General features: G+C 33.2%; 1 pseudogene; it reads right to left on the reverse strand.

Moving 5' to 3' along the window:
- Nucleotides 1-8200: 8200 nt before the first annotated feature.
- LOC133202888 (uncharacterized) lies at nucleotides 8201-21766 on the reverse strand (annotated as a pseudogene).
- Between the last annotated feature and the right edge of the window lie 542 nt (nucleotides 21767-22308).

Here is a 22308-nt window from a genome sequence, read left to right on the forward strand (position 1 = left end):
AACTCTTCCTTATGTTTTGATTTGTACGGTGTTTGTGTCCACTTTTTCTGGTTAATACTCATATAACTGTGGAGAATACGTATGGGACCTTATTTCTTGTAGAGATCGAAGGACTATATCTAAATGACCCGAATTTGAGCAACTATCATAAACAATAAAATGAAAACCACCTGAAATGATTTAAGAAGTTATTACATGTAGCTTTTATAAGCTACAGGTTTGTATAGATTACTATTATAATAGCACTTTTTGATAGGAAAATAAGGTGGGAAAATATAATTCCCTTTCAACTTACACATTTTAAAGAGAGAACAAATGTGAACCTTATTTTTGCAGAAGAGTTTGGATAAGAAAGATGTGATTTTTAAAAATATTTTATACTTTTTACGTTTTGTTTACAGTTTTACACATGGCGGTAACATATAGTCACATATTATGCTGTACTCCTTGTTTTGTGGATGAATTTTATACATTTACAGTTAGATATCTGGTATAAAAGCTGTCAGTGCGACTGATGTTCAGAGGGACAGATTCTACTTGTTTTTTTTTTTTAAAATTGCACAACAATGTAAAGTTACACCTAAAATTAAATCGAAGTAAATAGGCGAGAACCCCTCCCCCCCCCCCAAAAAAAAAAAAAAAACCAAAAAAAAAAAAAACCAAAAAAAAAAAAAACCAAAAAACAAAACAAAACAAAACAAAACCAAAAAAAGAACAAAAAACAAAAAAAAAAAAAAAAAAAACAAAACAAAACAAAACAAACAAACAAACAAAAACAAAAAAACAAAAAAACAAAACAAAAAAACAAACAAAAACAAAACAAAACAAAACAAAAGCAAAAAAAAAAAAAAAGCAAAAAAAAAAAAAAAAACAAAACAAAACAAAAAACAAACAATCAAAAAAAAAAAAAAACAAAACAAAACAAAACAAAAAACCCCCCCCACAAAATCAACAACAAAAACCAAAACCAAAACGTGTCGCTTCAAACCTTCATGAAAATGTTGACATCGGGGGAAACCTTCCACTGCATCTGGTCCACCTTTTGAAAATTTATTAAAAGAATTACAGCATTTTTAATAAGAAACTTTATCTTTCATTGAAAAGATGCTTATGTAATGATAAATGCGTCCGTCATCAGTCTGTCTGTTAATTATATTACGAGATATATTACTACATGTACGGTTTTGGTTTGGTTACAAAAGATATATAAGTATACGTATCTGGGTGAATTAAAAAAAAATTACCACCTAATTGACATTTTTTTGAAAAACTTCAACAACCCATAACATATTTTTCTCTTATATCATCATATTGTACATGCATTTTAGTTTTAAAAAATCCTGAGGTTGCAATAGAATAGACAATTGGATAAAAAGTTTCAGAATTTTTATGAGTAAAACTTTATCTCACAAAAAATATTACTATATCCTAAAAGACTTTCTGAATTAATAATCAAAAGAAATTATAGTTTTTTATGCTTCAAAATGGTATCAGGGATATAAATAATTAGATCTAAACCTTAATTGAGTTTCTTCTCTTGTATATGTGAAAAAATGGCTTTTTGATTGTTATTTTACATTATTTTTTCAATTCTGGTTTGAAAAGTTTTAATATGAAAGAAATATGAAACATTAAAATTCACCAAAATCAATTTTGTCCATTTAAGTCAGTTCTTTAAATTTAAGCCTAAAGAGAATTTTTACATACAAGTTTTCTTACAAAAAATACTGGTTTTAAAGTGACCCTACATGTATGTTACATTATTGTGTGCGCTCCTGAAATCTGATATCCGATTTTATCTAACATTGTATTAAAAATCATAACACATAATAATCCATTCTTAGTTTGTAAATCAATTCGTCATTTTGATATTTTTTAACATTTAACGTAGGTCGCGGGGTTGGTGACCTTTTAAAATTGCTCGAAAATATACCATGAAAATTACATATATGAATCTCCTACTTTTGTTGTACATCCTCTGAAAATTTTATAAAATTCGTCTGCATCGTTTTTGCGTTATTAAATCCCAAACACGTCATTGTTGTCGTAACATTTTCGTCGTTATTCTATTGAATTCTATAGGGAAAACGTCATTTTTGACTCGTTTTCAGCAAAGATTTCAAAAAATCTCAGTAACTTTTAAATGGTGCAGACGAAATTGTTTCCCTTTGGGTCATTTCACCCCGAGATGATTTCAGATAAATCTATGTAAAAAAATTAGTATGTCCTCGAGTAAGTTTTCTCGTAATTTAAATGCGAATAATTGCTTTTACATTGCAAAATGTAGCATTTTTAAGAATGACGCTATAAACTATGGCGACGTCACGCATGACGTCGTGAATACGGTTCGGTATAAAGTGCAGAAATACAAAAAAGAAGAAAGAAATTTATGTTTATATACATTTAATGTAAAATTTGTATTTAAAATAAGCACAGATGTATGAGTTATGTAACAATGTATCTTGTCTGAAACACCTTGTTTAAGCTGTAACTAAGAGAGAGAGAGAGAGAGAGAGAGAGAGAGAGAGAGAGAGAGAGAAGGCTGGGGGGGGGGGCTTGCAGGAACAGTACTCCTAGCGTGATTCAGAGACTTTTTACTTACAAGAATGGGGAGCGAATATTAATTAGAGAATAGCATTAGAAAAAAAAGTTCAAATTTTTCTAACAAGTAAGAAAATGGGTAATCGCCAAAACGTTAGGGAAGAGAAATGGTGAGTGGTTAGGTACAACTATTATTCAGGAGCAAATGTAGTAGGGGATGAGTATAGTACATAATCTTTTTTCAACAAATACATATCTATTCTCTGTAGAGTTGAAATGATGCATGTTATATGTCCAATATTCTCCTAAATCGAAGACTAATTTTCGTTTCATTTTGCTTGATATAAATCCTAAATAAATAATCTTCAAAAGCAACAGCTGAAGTGCTAACAAATAGACTTGTTCTTAATTCAATACTGATCAACGCAGTTTGGACCCCCAACACACTTGTATTCTAGATGTAATTTGCTTCTGATGCCTGTGATACGTATATCAAGTGCTTTCAAATGATCCGTATGTATACGGAATTTTCATATTGGTAATGCTTATACGAGTACACACGCTGCATACAACTGCTCTTTTAACAGGATGTCGCTGTGGTATCATGTCATACAGCGTTTTTCCAAGTAAATCCCATTCTGTTGGTAAATAAAAAACAAGAAACAAGAACTACTCGTGTTTTATATGAAAAGATCACAATTTTTCACCGAATTTTGTCATTTTTTGAGCGTCCGATTTTTCATTCTCGACACCGTTCGATATTGTCAAAGTATTTGCAAAACATGGTGTTATACCGGTAATAGTTTAAAGAATTTAGTCTTTGATGAGCTTTTTTAAAAGATACTAAGATACACAGCTAGGAACATAGGATGCAATTTTTAGTTGGGGGGGGGGGCAACCTAACAGATACAGAAAAGTTTAGACCCGTAGCAATGGTTTCAATAAGAAGGGGGGGGGGCAACCTAAAAAAAAAAAAACTAATAAGCTGTCCAAATCCTGGATTTGCCAGGCTCGACATAACAGCAACAAAAAGTATGGGGGATGGGGCAACCAGCATGCATCTATAGGAAAAATACTATACTCGGAAAAAAGTTGGGGGACCCCCCTCCCCCCCCCCCCCCCCAGCTCCCGCGTTCTACGGGCCTGAAGCAGACATTCTTGATGGAACACAACCGCAGATTAGCTCTGTTTTCTAATATGTATCATATTTTCATGTACTGGTAATATTATCGAGGGGGACAACAACTGTAAAATAGCTCGATTTTCTAAAGTAATTTATATACATTGAAAAAATTATGGGGCACGCCCCTCCTCAGATTTCTACCTAATTAATATCTTCTTCAGCACGAATTCCTCATACAATGTAAGTCTGCCAGCGATCTTTTTTAATCAGGCGAAACAACTTCATACCCGAGCAGTTTTTGAATTATGATATAGATGTACATGTATTTTTAAAATTTCCTTTTTAAAAATAAAGTTTAAACTTTTGACATAATAGTTGTAACTGCGGTTGTTTATATAATGACGGTTTATCAGTGTAACAAACTTTTTATTCAAATACGTCAAAAGAAAAAAAAAATAATCATGCAATTGACACTTTTTCAGTTGCTCCGTATCTTTTCGTGATACTGTTGTGGTCTCAATGTGATGATAAATAAACGCTTTCTAACGCTTTCGATTTTCGAACATTAAAAAAATCGCAAAAAAGTTTTCAATCTGTGACTTCACTTTGTTGTACTGAAGAGTTAAAAAATGTCTTACTCATTGTGACGTCATAATCAAATGTGCACAAGAAAGTCGCCCAAATCATATAAATTGCGTACTCAGTTTTAACGACGTCAGCAAACCCGCGACCTACGTTAAGCGAAGTTTTTCATATTTTCAAGACTTCAAAACATGATTATTTGCAATATGTAATATATATGAATTGTATTTAAAAATATGTGTTAAATGATGAAAATATTCTCTGAATTGACTATAAAATGTCTGTATTTAGTTGATAGACATAATGTTTTGAACATCAAATAGTATCAAACATTTTTTTTCAATTTATTTAAGAAATAAATAACAAGTTTATAAACTTCTCTGGTAAATGAAGTGGGGCGGTCACGTGATCAAATCCTGTGAAGGCCGAAGGCCTTCTCAGAAGATTTGATCACGTACCGACCCACTTCATTTCCCAGTGAAGTTTTTTAACTTGTTATTTATTACTTATATATACATTTGAGACGGACAATCGAATATAAATATTGCACTAACTGCTCGCCGTAGATTTTGACAAATTACGCAAGGTGTAAATCGGCTTGAAAAGCGGTTACGCTTCAAATTCATCCGGCAAAGGATTCTGTTTTGAAGGGTATATTCTGTGAAAGGCTACATGTGATCAATTATAGTGAGCATGTTGATGTCTGGGAATTTTTGTGTTCATGAGAACCCACATTCGATGTAAAAAAAAAACACAAGAAACACGTCCGATGTTTGATAATAAAAAGTTGGAGGAATTTCGGTCTGAAAGGGAAGGATGGAGACACATGTCCGGACCAGTTAACTTGAAATCAAGTATAAAATTTGATCAGAAACATTAAATCTACGATTTTAGTAAGGCATATTTATTATGATGTTGACAAGGAGACCCTGGCGACAGCTTACATTGTTAAGACAACGATCTCGACGATAGAGGTGTGCCTACCGAACTTCCGAAGTGTTTGTCTACTGTTTGTGGCGTGAGTGCATTACAATGAAATTTTCAAACAGATTTTCAAATTTATTGTGAGTAAAGTTTAATGAAAAAAAAAAAATCTTAGCATTAAGGGGTCTACAAGAAAAATAAGGATAAACGTTGAGACTATGCAGCTCAGACATGAAACTTACATGTATAACACGTAGTTTTCTATTGTCCATGTAAAATCGATCAAGAACTGTATTAAATACTCGTTTACATTGTAAATAAAATGATTATTATTTTACTTGCGTATTTTGTACGTTTTTATACATGAAAAGCATGCTGTAGTGTAAGTCTTTTTAATTAGATATTACTGCGCTGTGTGATTAGGTCACGTAATGACCTATGACCTTCGAAAAACTTCATACAGGTATGAAGATATTTGCTCTCTATATGTTTATTTAATAGATTGATTGATTGTATATTGTTTTACGTCCCATTCGAGAATTTTTCACTCATATAGAGAAGCCACCATATACCGGTGAAGGGCTTCAAATTTTGACCTTTACTCGGCACTCAGGGCCATTGAGCAATGAGGGATCTTTATCGTGCCAACGCCTGCCGTGACACGGGGCCTCGGTTTTTAAGGTCTCATCCGAAAGACCCGCAACTTTCTCTTCAAAGTGCCGAGCGCATGGCGAAGGAACAGTTGCTACCTATTTTTTATCGACTTAGGTCTGTCGCGGCCGAGATTCGAACTCACGACCTCCCGATCACGAAGCGAGCGCTCTACCGACTGAGCTACCGTGAACGGTATTTATTTAATAGAGAGATATCACAAATGTATATATTTTTTTAGTAAAGATAGATGAAGATCATTCATAATTATGAAAGAGTTTTGTTGCACTCATGACTACAGTAAAATTAAAAATTAAAACCACAGAACACAAAAATTCATAGTGTGTTGGCAACATCAAGTGGTAGCGAAATTGTGCAATATTTATGGTCCAATACTTCATAATTAAAACACATGAACGTATTTAAACCTGGCTTTATATCTTGAAGGGTGAAAATTCTTCTTTATTTGAATGTCTTTCATATTATTTAAAATCGATGTTTTTTGGTAACACTACATTTTTCTGTTGCACTCCTGACATGTTATAACATATTTTTTAATATCAGCCATTACCAACGCATTACCTATACTTTTCATTTAAATTGGTCAAACAAAAGTTGCTACAGTCTACATTTAAAGCTCAATACTTTGAATATTATCAGCAAAGTCTTTATTTCCACCATAAACCATTATTATTTATTTCACAGATCTTAAAAAAAATGAATTTTCAAAATGACACAAAAAGGTGTTGCACTCCTGACGTTTTTAGCATCATTTTTGGGCATAACTTTTTTGTGAATTGAGATATCAAGGAATTGGCAGATATTTAGATACTATCTAAAGACATATGCTGAGACATAGAAATTTATTTCCATGGCCTGTACTTTCATTGCAGGTTGGAAAATATGTGTTTGGTCATCATCATTATGGCTATATTGCAAAAAAAAAAAAAAAAAAAAAAAAAAAAAAAAAAAAATCCAACTCATTACCTATTCTTTTCATTTAAATTCCGGGTGCTCATTTCCGCTACATTTTATCAATAAAACAGTTGATGATTACTAAGCATTACCGCTCCATACTAATATCTTACACAGAATATGAGTTCTGTACAATATAATTCATTCAACATGTAGTCGAAATACTATAACAGTTTCAAAACAAATTCTTAAGTATGGAGAGGTGTAGCCCCCCCCCCCCCGCCCCCCGCAAAAATGTGTTTTGTAAAATGGCTGAGGATTCAAAAAAGTGAGAAAAACATCCTGCTCAAGGTCCTACTTTGACTTGCCCGCGGGGACCAGGGGAAACAAGTCTTATGCATGTACATCATTACATGTTGTACTTTATATCTATACGTGTAATAGGCACTGATTAACAAAGGCATTGTACCGGTAATGTAAACTTATGAATATAGCAGTAATGTAAACTATTTTGTAGCGTCAATTAATATGTTGCGGCAATGACTTCTTGAGAAATGTAGCGATAAAGTGTTTCAAAAAATGTTTCATGTGAATGGCCTCAAACACGAGTGATGAAGGCCGGTAACACGGTTGAAATATTTAAGGAATGTTTTAAAGTTTCGTGTGAGTGATTGGTTTGTAAATCACACAGACTTGTCACGTAGGCATATTTCATGAAGCGAGCTAGCACCTCATGAAAAACATGCTTATAATTCATACAAAAATGAATACCACCATTTGGCATGCCTAAACAAAGATTGTGCTAAAATTTCAAGCATCTGCGCAGAGCAGTTGCTGAGGAAACTGTGACAGAAATTTGGTACGGACAGACGCAAGGAATAACAGGAAGTTGACATCGGATTCGAACAAAAATGAATCTCACCATATGACATGCCTAAACAAAGATTTTGCTAAAATTTCAATCATCTGTGTTGAGTAGTTGCTGAGAAAACCGCTACGAAAATTTGTTACGGACAGACACACGGACACACAGACAGACGGACACACAGACAGCTGGACAGACGGACAGACACACAAGGGTAAAACAGTATACCCCCTTCTCCTTCGGAGAGGGGGTATAATTACTGCCAAATAAACCCATACAACAGATCATTATTTACACGGGAAGATAAAATAGTGCTAATCCATAAATGAGCCGATTAGTAAATCACTTATATTTTACTAAATTGTAAATTGGTAAAATAAATTCCCATACATAAAGAGTTGATTAAAATGGGTCAAACAATGTTTCTGAAGCATCAATCAAAATTGACCAAAAATAAAAAAGAAATTACAAAAGAAACTGGAAAGAGATTGAAGAAATGTCGATGAGAAAAACAAATTCAGTGAAAGTGAACAAAAACGGTTATGTGTAACAAATGGAATATTTTTCTCAAATCCAATAAGATTTTGTGAGAAAAACCATTAGCCTCCACATCCACCACAACCATCGCCACATCCAAAACCACAACCACCACATCCACCATCACCACAACCACCTCCTCCACCACCGCCTCCACCTCCACCACCACCACAACCTCCGCAGCCTCCACAGCCAGCACCTCCATCATTCACCCCACCAGCACCAAAATCACCTCCATCTGAATCAATGACACAATGACCTTGCTCAAATCCTACTCCAGCATTTTCATTTACAAAGCCCCCTACAACCAGCACAAACATTAGCATCATATGTATGATAAACGTAGTGATTAGAGGGTGTAAGATTTAGAAGACCGGCTGCCAGCATAAATGACATATCTTCGTCGGGAAATCTTTCAATTTTTCGTGTACCTCTAGATGTAACTTTTGGCTTTAAAGACTCTCCAGTTTTCCAATCGGAAGGACGCGGCACACAGAGCACGTAGAGAAGAGCAATTGAAAATGACACGGCCACAAAGTTAAGAACTTGTCCAGCAGCTATCTTGCTGCAAGTGATTAAGCCTTTCGTGAAATCTAACTTAAGCCCCTCAAACTCGATTGGATGATGTTCTGAAAGGTTAATTATTTGCTTTTTGGGAGGACTTTTCTGATCCACTCTATAAAGTTTTACTTGCAGATGACCTGGATTTCCCCGCTTTCCTCTTCTTTCTAAAAGGAAATTTTGACCAAATTGAATTAATCAAACGCGTTATTTATTTATATCTGGATTTTGAAATGCACGTAATTTAAATATCTTGAATGTGAAATAATGTTTTAATATACGAGTATATACGAGTAATATAAAGAAAAAAAAGTAAGCGCTTTCATTTCAAATTCTTCAGACGTTTTACCGATCGGAATTTACTGTTACAAAACGTCTGACAATTTGAAATGAAAGCGCTGTCGTTTTACAACTTGTGTTGTTTGTCGTTTTTTTGTTTTTTTTTTAAATATTTATATCCGGACACTGTGATAATTATTATTAATTATTATACATTTTGGAGATATATATATATATATATATATATATATATATATATATATATATATATATATATATATATATATATATATATATATATATATATATATATATATATATATATACACGAGGGGTGATCGAAAAGTTCGCGAACTATCTCTATATTTGCAAAACCACAATTCAGATCAGAATGAAATTTTGCACACTTATAGTCATACACATGTTCTATAAATACCAGATGTTATGTAATGTTTTGCTCCATGTTTGTGACGTCACAATGTGAAAATGACGTCAATATGTAGGTGACTTGTGACAAAAAAAATGGTCGACTCAGTCGCATTCGGGTAACGAACGGCTGTAAAGTTTAACGTATATCATGGTAATTCCTTTGCAGTAGCATAAAATAATTTGTATAAGGTTTATGAAGACATAAGACTTGCCAGAAGTTTAATCATTAATTGGATTGATTGTTTTAGTAAAGAAAGGGAAATGGTTAAAAATGATATTTGTTCTGTTACCCATTGAAAGCAAGCTGGGAAAGGGATGTGTCCTTAGTTGAGCAATTTATTATGAAAGATCTCCAAGTTACAGTTAGAAAAATAGTTGAATATCTTAACAATAATATAATTATTAAATTCCTTAAATTTCGTTTACTTTGGAATTTAAACATATCAGATATGATAAAAAGAAGGTGCCCACACTTTATCCACATTGGATAAACGACGCTCCCAAGACAGAGGACTCGGGTTGTGATGGTCACCATGCTCATTCTGGGAAAGGATATTCTTATCCACCCATCCTTTTGCCGAGATTTGGCCATTTCTGACAAATGAACTGTTCTTGTTATAAAAAAACAACTTGCATGGTAAGAAATATAAGACGGAGAAAATCTTTCAGCTTCTGTGAACAGAACGCTGAAGAGCATGTCACGTGACCGCCTGGATTACTTGATTCGCGCATGGGCAGAACGGTGGCAGATGTGCATTAAATTCGGAGAGGACTACTTTTAAAAAATAATGAACACTGAAACCCAATTTTATTTCTTTTATAGAAGTAATTCAATTAGTTCGCGAACTTTTTTGATCACCCCTCGTATATATATATATATATATATATATATATATATATATATATATATATATATATATATATATATATATATATATATATATATATATAACGGTCACCTCGACTTCCAGGAATCCCTCTTTTAAATCCGACCCACTTTCCCACGAGAATTAGAGAATCTCCCTTCTCGGTTTTAATGACAATCGCTCTTTCACCAAAAACTGGGTCCAGTGTTATGTTATCTAAATCCACCTTTGTGGGAATTAATTAAGAAAATATGATACTTTTACTGTTTAATAAGAATATATGTAATAAATGGTAAATTTACAAGTCAATATTTGTCATTTTCTTTGGTAATAATTGGAAGTGGAAAAATTTAAGAAACCTCTAAACACTGCACACTAAAGAATTCTAATTGCATGGAATTTTTATGCAGTTATTATATAATAGTGATTTGCCTTTAATGAAAGATAAAATAGAGGAATAAATACTAATAGTTAGGACTTATTTCAATAGCCCGATTCTTTTCACTTTTCATTCCGATCGGCATTAAGCAATGTCCTTGCTTATTGACCAACTATTTTAAAGCTGATTGGCTGATGGGCAGAGTTAATTCAAAGAAGCATCTGCGAAAAACTTTGCTACCCGTTTTCATGTTTTTGTTGTTTGTTTTCAACGAATCAGCGGTCAGGAAGACGGTAAATGAACAAAAATGTTAGAATAGAACGAAGGGTGGCTCAAAATTTTGGTATTTTTATTCTACACATATTATACCAAGATAAGGTAATTAAATACATTACACGTATTTTATCAGTGTAAGTAAACAACAGTGACTTTTGTTCATTAATACCGAATACTTCTTTTTCATAAGAAACTAAGTAGGTACCCAATGTTAAAAATAAACTTGATGAACTCTTTAAAGCAGTCACAAAAGGATTGTGGTAGGGTGTTCGATCGCTTCTTTATCTGGAGGCTCGGATTCGATTCTCGTTCGTCGCGCCGCGTCGAAGTAAACTTAGGTAGTGACTTTTCCTTCGCCAAATGCCAAGTATAAGAAATGAAATCATGGGTTTTTGTTTCGGGCGAAAACCAAGGTCTCTCGTCAGGTAGACGATGGCACAATAAAAAACCCTCAATTCTAAATGGCTCTAAGTGCCGAGTATAGGTCTAAATTTGAAGCCCTTCCCCGGTATATGGTGATGTTTCTATATGACTGAAAAATTCTCAAATGGGACCAAAACAACACACAATCAATACATGTATATACTCCTTTATACGATTTAATTTTATCAAAATCCGAAAATCACTTTTCATTGGTGTTTAGGGCTTCCTAACTGAAAAATGGAAAAATAGACTTAAAATCACCTTAAATAGTTAATCCTACCTGCTTTCCAAATGGTAGCTGATCAGAACCGATAACATGTGCAATTGCAGCCATTTTGTCATGATAGTACACTTGAACAACTGACGTCATAACGTTTACGCTGTGTATTAAACGACAAGTAAACATTAAGCTTCCATTCTGGTCTCTCGGCCTATAAAAATATCAAATTACAATTTGCGAAAATAGTTTTCAATATTTGTATCCTTAATTGAAACATAAAATATTGTTCAAATCATATAGGTTATATTGTAACCAAGTGCGAGTTAATAACGGATTTTTCTCAAACCCTTGTTCTTTATTTTTTTTTCAAGAGACGGAGAAAGAACGAAAAATTGAGAAAATCAGTTAACAACCTGTACTGTGTATGCACTGGATATGGGTGCAAAATACAATTACTGACTTGTACATTTTAGGTTCACTTTGAAAAAAAAAAAAAAAAAAACCACGGAGAAAAGCAGCCAATCTGCATCGACCAAGGTTTTTCATAACTAACAAATAAACCTCATTATAAATTTGATGACTTCAATTTTTCTATCGTTAACTTCCCTTACTTATGTACCAATATACCATAATCACCTGAATATGCGGTTTGTATCTCCAATTTGATTCGACACGCAGAGAAAAGAGTTGATTCTTACATCGCCGGTTCGAATCCCTCTGCGGGACGTGAAGACAGGTCCTTTGAATGAAACCGTATAACCCGAGGACCCGTGTCGCAGTAGGTGCTGGCATAAAAAAGATCGTTCACTGCTCAAAGGCCGTATGTGTCGAGTACAGGTCTAAATAAGCAGCCCACCAGTGTCTCGCTGTGGCGTCTTAGTATGAGTGAAACATTCTCGAAGGGATCTTAAACAATCTATCGTTAAGTTGAATGTTAACTGACGTCTTTCATTAGAATTGGTAAGGTCATTATTTTCAAACTGAATTAACTACGGATTTATCCGTTTATCCGATCGTGTTAAAGAGCACACGGCAGGTTGTAAGCCAATAACAAAGTTTGTAAGTTTTTTTTGAAAAGTTTATTAATCCGGCGTGATCGTATAAATTTTTAAATGATTGTTTCTCAAATTTCGTCAGAATATACCAATACACTTGTTGTAGCCAAAGTTTTAAAGATCCGTCCCAAATATTTCAGAAGAGAGTACATGTAGAACTAAAACGCCAAAAGTAATATTTAAGGTGAGGTCCCCCCCCCCCCAAAAAAAAATAAAGTCAAAATTGTAAATCAAAGAGTCAATAGATGCCTAATGAATAGTCGAAAGACAGAAGGATAGAGTAGAATAGAATGCCGTTTTCCGGGCAAAACAGGGTATTTTGTGCTCAGAGGGTATTCATGGTCCCGGATATAAAAGTATTTTCATTGACTGACTTAACATTGCCATACCACCTACGCTTAGTCCGTAGGTCTGTCCGTTTACCTATGAACCCCAACATTAATAATATTTATGGACTCAGTCCCCATCTCTGCACCACAGGAGTTCTAGCCCTTCAAAGTTCCCAATTTTATTACTCTTAATCAAGAATCTTAATAGTAACTTTACATTTCCGTTCAAATTTTATTACTTAGTATCGATGGGCTTGATTGGTCTATTCTGATCAATTCCATAACAAATGAGTTTACAACATTATAGTTCATTCTATCAATTACAACATCCAATTTGATCTAACAATATAATTTTAGTTCACGCTTTTAAAGGCTCTTTTCCAATTATAAAATCACTGCATGTGGTACACAAACAACGTATATCCCCGTTTAACAAACTTTTATTTCATTTTACTGTCACTATTAATAACTAGAATAATTAGATTATGAATATAGTCCAAGTTTAAAATGTTCAGAAGAAATGTCCATTCTAAACCCTTTAGGTTTACAGGGTGTGACTGGTCGATAGGGAATACTTATTCTTCGATGGCACCTGATTCCATCTCTACCGTTTTAGAGGTCTGTGTTTGCCCTGCTTCCAATTTGTTTTGTTCCAGTGGAATTTGAGCGTGATTGCTGTGTGTTATCTTCACATTTCATTTGATGAACACGAAAATAGAACAACTAGAAAGGGTGAGAAAACACGGTTGATAATGGACTAAAATGCCACTCAGTCAAAAGAAACACTATTCATCCAATAATAAAACAGACAAATGAAAACAAAACATAGCTAAGTAATATTAACAAAGAAATACAATCATGTAATTTACAAGTAAATGCTTTTAAATACTTTACCTGTGAGAAGCCACCTGGCAAATGTTTTCTGCGTCAGACTTTGGCAAGGGAACTGGACCTAAAAGTTGTTCTATATTTGTAGGCATGTTTGTCTCTTTGTAGATTCCTGGCTCCAAGAAAAGCACAGTCATCTAGAACGGGTCGCAAGAAATACCCTCTTATCAAACAGGTAGCTTTATCCAATGTACTTACTACTTGCGTGTCCCTTTCAAACTGAAATTGGCCACCTTCCTGTAACTCGGGGCGGATGAGGTAAAGACCAAATTTTTCTTGAAACCTTCCTTGGGATTTGGATCTTCCAAATATGCTGTTTCTTGTTTTCAGCTTAAAAGCAAGTATGGTATCATTGGGGCCAAATGAAAACTTAATTTTTTGCTGACCCCACATCATGTTCCCTATTGTTCCTTTCAGTTTTTTAATCATAGTAGATTTCTTTGAAATGACATGCCTTTTGATAACTTTCAACTTGATTTTTTTTTTATCATTATTTGCGTTTGACGACATGACTGATATTTCCTGAATAGTAACTTCAGCTCTTCTTCCACACATTTTTTCAATGTCCTGTCGTATAACATGATGAAGTTTACCCCTTGGAGAATCGCCTCGGTACATAGCACCAAATTTAGAAAAATGTTCATGGTATGTTTCCAGCCAGAGCCTTCTTGTATTTTCATCCGACACAGATAGTTTGGATCCTGGACTTCTGTCTGTCACTGTGTCATCATGGACGAGGATACGACCAAGAAGGGATTTTGTGACTTTTGCATAATTGATTGGATTAAGTTGATGTGTGTGTCAAAGCAAATCAATATTATAACAAGGCACCAAGAATTCCCTCGGATATTTCTTCTTAAGATTTAAGTAAAAGTTATATCTTATAAGTGCATCCTTTAGAAACTTTGTGGGCTAAGCTCAAATTTTCCGCCAGGGTAAGCACGGGACAATATCCTTTCTGTCAGTTTTTTTTCCAGTTGGTGACTTTATTACAGAGTGATCACGGACTCTTCCAAACAGTGACATGCAATCCTCTGCATACCTATGTGGTGCTAGCATGTGACAGTGCCAAACCCATTCTATGTCAATTGGTGGATGTAAATACTCAGGCTGTAAGGTGCTTTCATTTTGGGAAGCAACAAGTGGTTGTTCGTATCTGTAAATGGAATATCGCAGGACAATATCGTTTCTAAGGTATTCCAAACGTTGCACCTCGATTAGAAAGTCATATTCAGCTTTTGACGCTCAATAATATCCAAGCCAAAGTTGATATCCAATGATCCAGACATTATTACACTCTTTAACTGTAAATATTGGTATAACAAGAATGTTAATTCAACATAAATGAACAAATCAATCAATTTTAAAATAATTTGTTTTTTGAACGATTGCAATGTCTTCAACAAGATCAGGTGTTACACTATGACAGGTTAAATCTAAATACATGTATTAAATTTATTGATCATTATTATGAAATAATATTGAATACACTTTCACATAGGGATTAACCTTATTTTCTAAGAGTGTTATAGTTCTAGCTGTTGATTCTTAATGCGCTTTCATCTTAAGATACTATATCGTAATTAGCAACATATACTACTATCTTGTACTGATTAATTGCTTCACCCCGAGAGGGACAGGAATAGAAACCAATGTGTATTTCTAATTAACTGGACAATGTGCAAGCTAATTAACTGGACAATGTGCAAGAATGTGCTAACTATTCTACTAACCAGCATGTGATAATGATATGATACATGTATCTCTGGACATAGATACAAATGATCCTCTCTTATATTATCAAATTCTGGTTCAATATGTTAAAAAGTGAAAATTGTTTTCTCTTAGCCTGTTATAATATGTTACTTGAGGAATGTGAAAAGAACATATCTATCTATCTATCTATCTATCTATCTATCTATCTTTATATATATATATATATATATATATATATATATATATATATATATATATATATATATATATATATATATATATATATATATATAGTTTGGTAACAAATATAAGAGAAAAATCGTTTGAAATTGGGCTAGGCCATCTTTTGTATAGTCAGGAAAGTATTCAATTTAAAACACATTTCCCTATTATTGAACAGAGAATTGTAGTTATTTCTAGTCAAACAAGTTTCAAGCAAAATTAATACATTGTTCACCAAGAGGCAAAATTTTTAAGCATGTCATTGATAATTTCTTTCTCCAATATTACTTAACAAAAAGCTATTCCAATCAAATATAAGAAGCAATTAAGCAAAATACGTATGTCATCCCATAATCTAGCTATTGAATATGGTCGTTGCAATAACATACCAATAAATAACAGATATAGTGAAATGTGCCATTTAGATACTAAGGATGAATTTCATTTTATTTTAAAATGTCCTGAATTTAGTGAAATCAGATGTCGATACATTAAGAAATATACTGGAAAAAACCTTCAGTTTTAAAGTTAAAACAGCTGCTCAGTGAAAAAATTTCAAGGAACTGTGCAATTTAGGTATTTACCTCCAACATGCTTTTGAAGTACTTGAAAGTGTCACAAAATCATTTTCTGTCTAATATCTATGGCCAAACTGTATATTACTAAAGTCTCTGTTACAACTTAACATTATATACTTCATATGTTTATACATATGTATTATGTTACAGTATTACGTACACATGTTAATTTTTCACCGTTAAAATAAAGGCGAAAAAGGGACCATGTTACCATACTAAAATGGAAAACTCCTTCAAAAATCCGAGCATTTGAAAAAACAAAAACAAAAACAAAAACATGCCAATTTCTATTTGTAATCTACTTGTATACTAGTATTGTTCTATTTGGATTGTACATTTTCTATTTGTATTTTTATAATTTTACATTTGTATCCTTATCTCGTTATGTATTTAAATATTGTATAATTTTCATTTGTATTACATTTTTTGATTCGTATTGATAGTATTGATTTTCTTAATTGCACCTAAAATATTTTTTTTTTAAAATTCTAAATAAATACAAATTGTTATATTTGTTTTACATGTAACCCGTTTCTCTCATTGCGTTAGACTAGGACTTTAGCAAATGTAAATATGTAAGATGACATATTTTACTTAATGAATTTGTATTATTTCATCCTTGAATGATATAATAAAACAATAATTAATTGCTTTTTTTCAGTCAATACGATGATTTAGCTACCCGAGGAGTACAATATGCCCGAAGGGCTCGGTAAATATTGTTCCTTTTATCAAATTGCTTGATATTTAAATATTTTAAGTAGTACCCAATTTAAGAATAATAAAAAAAGTATATTAATATACGTATTAATATATGTAACTGAACATATTAATTTTTTACCTGATGAAATATACCTTCAATAATACAAATCCTGGATCCACACCTCAAATCTGGTAATATCTACTTCTAAATATGCTCTTGTCTGAACTGTTCTGTCACTATACGATCTACGATCACTACGATCTACATCATAAATTAGGGAATGTAAACAACAATATTGCAATCACTCGACAAAATCCTTATTATGTAAACACCTCTGAATCATGCATGTATTCTTTTAACAACAAAGTACGACGTATTTATGGAAAGCACTGGGAATTCTAAACAGGGTATTGCTGTTTTGGAAATTTTAAACAGTAAAATACACCCGTTTATAGGTCATGGTTGTTTTTTGTTGACGTTACAGAGAGGTTCCTTCCTGAGCTTTTGAGCAGATTTTTGTCTTGACCTCTATTTAAAAAATTCTGCATAATATTTTAGTTCTTACAATAAATTTGGATTCTACAAAGCTAATTAATCTATATTCAATTAAAACCCTATGATTAAATTCCATACCGAAAGCATTAAGTGAGGAACTATATTTTGTGACGGAAGGTATTTTTTTTTAGAAGAAAATTTTTCTCTTTCGAAGTATTTACAGTATTGCTATGTTTGGATTCCTATCTTTACATGCAGCCTGAACACAGAGTTATTCTGTGCAGTGAGATAATTCATGCTGGTCCTAAATTTTATATCAAATTAACTGTCATAAATTCTATCATCATATTTGACAAATATAGCAAATATATTGTGAAGGTCCTGGAAAAAAAAATAGCCCAATTTAAGCTTAAAATTAACACTATTTTAATAATATCTAAAAATTAACATCACAGACACCCACTTTTATTTTTCTTTTCTGATTATATAAGATAATTTTAACCATTCGGCTTAAATGGTTTTATCGCTTGTTATATTTTTAAGCTGGAAAAATGACATTTTTTGAATACAGAAAGGTCAAATAATTAACTATGCAAAATAAATTTGAAACTTTTTTTTAGTTACAAATTTTAATGTGACTATTCAAGATGAAAAAAGACTGTTTGTTCCCATAATTTATTTCGATAAAAAATAATAGAGGAAAAACTTTGAAAAATTGATATATGTTAAGACGCAATTACAGAACAAAAATGTCATATTAAATGCTCTGTAGCACCAGAAGAAGCGCATTGACCTCCATTTTTTGTTTTGATTTTTAATTAAGCTATGTATGTAGATTCCAAAAATATACTTGATAAAAAACTCTCATTACTTTTGAAAACAGGATTTATCCTCCTTAATCTACCGTCATCTAAGGTTCGATAAACAAAGAAAGATAACTCTGCTAATCTATTTTGCTAACATGCAATCTGTTGAGAATATATCACATAATTAATTATAAGATACTTAATTCTATGCAAAGATTTAAACATTCATTCGATCTATACATATGTAAAAGTAAGCATATGCATGAGAGTACTATTCATTTCGGAAAAATGACCCACATTTGACTTAGTTAATTATTATAGTCTGTCCCGTGACGGTGCGAACGCACAACACAACCTTCTTGCATCATATATCTCAAAATATATAAATATAAATTGGTATTCAAACTAAGTTCGCTCTGTAGATTGATTTTTTTTCAACCTTCCATTTTTGAAACGAACCCTCTAGTTCTAAGTAAAAATGCAAAATACTCAAGTTAAAATATCAAATTTTATAAAATGTAATGTGAAAATAATATCTGTTAAAGTATCAAATGGAAGACTTCTCTATCTGAAAAAAAACCTCTTTCTTTCGTGGCGCGGGGGGGGGGGGGTCTCTTCTGACTGTATAGATTTAATAATTTAGTTAATTCAAAGGGGAGTCGGGCATCCTCTCCATTCAAGGTCCATGGTTTGGATATTGTGTGTTAAATGTATTTTCTGAAGCTAGAGCGTACCAATGCGCTATCGTCAAAGGTTATACTGAAAAATTTCTAAATATTATTTAGGTCTAAGTATACAAGTAGGCTTCAAAAATCCCAAAAGACTTTAGATTTGGAAAGGTTTTGAAGTAATGATGGAAAAACTTTCATTTAATTTAAAATAATTTACGTTTCCTTCGTACAGTTTTCTTTTTGATTTTGTGATGCCTTTCGAAGATCGGCTATGCTTGGAAGAACACAATATATTCGAGTTAAGTTGGTAAATGCCAATTGCACATGTAGACATTTTATTTCACATGCTGTTTAGGATGTTTTAAATATATATTTTTGGCCTGTACAGACATAAGTTTGTTGATATTCTCTTTCTTGATGGAAAAGATTTTTTTATTTTTCAAATATCAGCCGGTGCATTATTTTCAGCTTATAGCCGGTGCATACATACCAAGATTCTGATAGCAACCGTAACTTAAGAAGATCGTTTTTTGTCTAAAAATCTCCTTCAAAATACATCTTTTCAAATAATTTTTATTATATCTACGTATTATTATAGATTGACACATCTTTACATACCAAAATGAGCACAATCTAACCTATAAATGACGAAAAGACGCATGAAAACTTGGAGTATATTGACTTGAGAATGTGTACAGACTTCTGAAATTTTACTACAATGTATATTAAAATTTTTAGACGGTTGTTCTACAAAATACATCTCGCATCACTTAAAGAAATTCCTTACTTGTTCCGTGCACAAGGATTTTTCCAAGACTTAATGGATTTGGGGTCACTTTTTGACAATTTTACCTCTTTTTCCAAGTGTCTCCAACATATTTATTTCAGCTAGGAGCCGTGCAATTTTCGAATAGAAACATTGAACGCTTTTTTAAGCGCTAAGCGCTTACTGTCATCGTAAATCTACTTCCGTTCGCGATCCAGCGCCACTAAGCAAGTTAGATACCTCCACTGGGTTTCTAAAAATATGCAACTGGAAATCCCCGACACTCTCTATCGGCTATTTTAGTGTAATACTGAGTTACGTGCAGTTCTAATTATAGGAGTCAATTAGTAAGGTAAAGATAAGCATGTACATGTACATTAATATTGTACGAAAATCCACTGTTAGTAGATAAGGGCGGTTCTTGTCATGCTTATCTCTATACATTGTAGTTCATTTAAAATCGTGTCGGCACTCATCACTTGTGTACCAGGTAGCTAACAATTTCTGCATCTATGGCCCAAATACTTAATTAAAAACGGTTTATTATATGTCATGTACATATAATGTAGTGATTGAATAAGTACATATTTTTAAAACTCAGATGGGATTTTAATAAGTATTTAAAACTCAAACTGGAATGTTATTTAGTAGAAAAGTTCGCATAAAATTGATTTACAATGTATATTGTACGATTCTCAATAACACTTGTGCACAGTTGCCATCTTTAATACACAATGCATGACGTCACAATTACAAGGACAATAATACAGTTCAATGACAAGCGGCATAACTGTAAATCTTGTTACATCTCCCTTTTTAAGATATTTGTGCGTTTACAGTTTTACAAATCAGAGAATCCTACTGCTAAATAAATATACTGTAAATTTGAAATGTCCGAATTTAGAGTTCTGTGTATTTCAATTACTCATAACATGATAACAATAAAACATTTCTAAAACAAATCCGCCGCATTTCAAAACATCACTGGACACATAAATTAACTTTAAACAGAAAAAAGAGTTTGGAAACGTCCATACATGTAGACTAACACAACACTGAAATTATTACAAGCGTTAAGTTTGGTATCTTGCCGGTAACACTGACGCTCTTCCCGACCTTGTGAATCGGACTTTGGGATTTGAAATTTTCACATTTTCATTATTTTCACATATTTTGACACTTTCACTTTTCACTGCCTTTACTGGCTGACACGACTCTTTACTACTGATAACACTCCTCGAATCTGTATGCGTTGAATCTGCCTGCATTGGTGGAATGATCACTACTTCGTCTTCTTCCTCCCTAGAATTTTCTGGAACACTCCTTTCCTTGGTTTTCACTAAATCCTTGTGATTTCTCCTGAATATGCGGTTTCCTGATTTTACTATGTAGGATCTTGGTTCCTCGCATTGTTTGACGACTTGTCCTGGATTCCATGAAGTTGATGATGATTGATGTGAACGAATTCTAATTACGTCTCCTTTTGATAATGGTGTTCTTTCTTTGGTATTTCTATCATAGTAGTGTTTTTGCTTCTGCTGTTTAAATTGTAGATTTTTCCTGACGGATTTCCCAGGGAAGTTGTTGGGTGTGTAGAGTGACGATTTGGCTGGAATGAAAGATCTGGTTCTGAGACCCATCAGAAGTTGCACAGGTGAAAGTCCACACCAGGAAGTGGTGTATTGCGAAGCTCTAAAAGAGATAAATATGGATCTTGATGGTCTTCAATGGCCTTTTTCAGAAGTTTTTTGGCTCTCTATACGGTCCTCTCTGCTAGTCCATTGCTCTGGGGGTACCTTGGAGATGATGTGATGTGCTTGAAACCGAAGTCTCTAGCAAAAGCTTGAAATTCGTAGCTTGAATACTCTGGTCCGTTGTCGCTAACGAGTTTTTCTGGAATTCCATATCTAGCAAAGTTTTGACGGAGACATTTGATAACTGTCAGACTTTTGGTATCCTGTAACATTTACAGTTCGAAGAACTCAGAGAAGTAGTAAACAAGTACTAGGTAGGAGTCTCCATTCAAGTAGAAGAGATCAGTGGCAACTTTTTGCCATGGTCGGTTAGGCACTTCATGTTGTAAGAGTGGTTGTTTCTGCTGTTTATTTCTGTGTTTATTGCAAATTTCACACTGTTCAACAAGGTCTTTAATTTGTTGACTCATCCCAGGCCAGTAAAGTAATTCTCGTGCTCTGCTTAAGCTTTTTTCAATTCCCATGTGGCTTAGATGAATTCTTTTCAGCATTTCATGACGCATAGATAATGGAGTAATGATTCTATCTCCCTTGAACACAAGTCCGTCAGATATGTTGATCTCATCTCTGAAGTTCCAATACAGATTTATCTCCGGATCAATTTTCTGTTTGGATTCTGGCCAACCATTAATCACGGTTTTCATCAGTTTCCATAGTATTTCGTCCTTTGCAGTTTCAGCCTGGAATCGTTCCACATTTTCACATGTTATCGGTTTGTTCTCGAGTATATGAACCTCAAAGTCATCTTCTGATT

This window comes from Saccostrea echinata, unplaced genomic scaffold (genome assembly GCF_033153115.1).
Source record: "Saccostrea echinata isolate AGI-Se365-2 ecotype Australia unplaced genomic scaffold, CSIRO_AGI_Sech_v1 ptg000047l, whole genome shotgun sequence".
NCBI classification, from domain to species: Eukaryota; Metazoa; Mollusca; class Bivalvia; order Ostreida; family Ostreidae; genus Saccostrea; species Saccostrea echinata.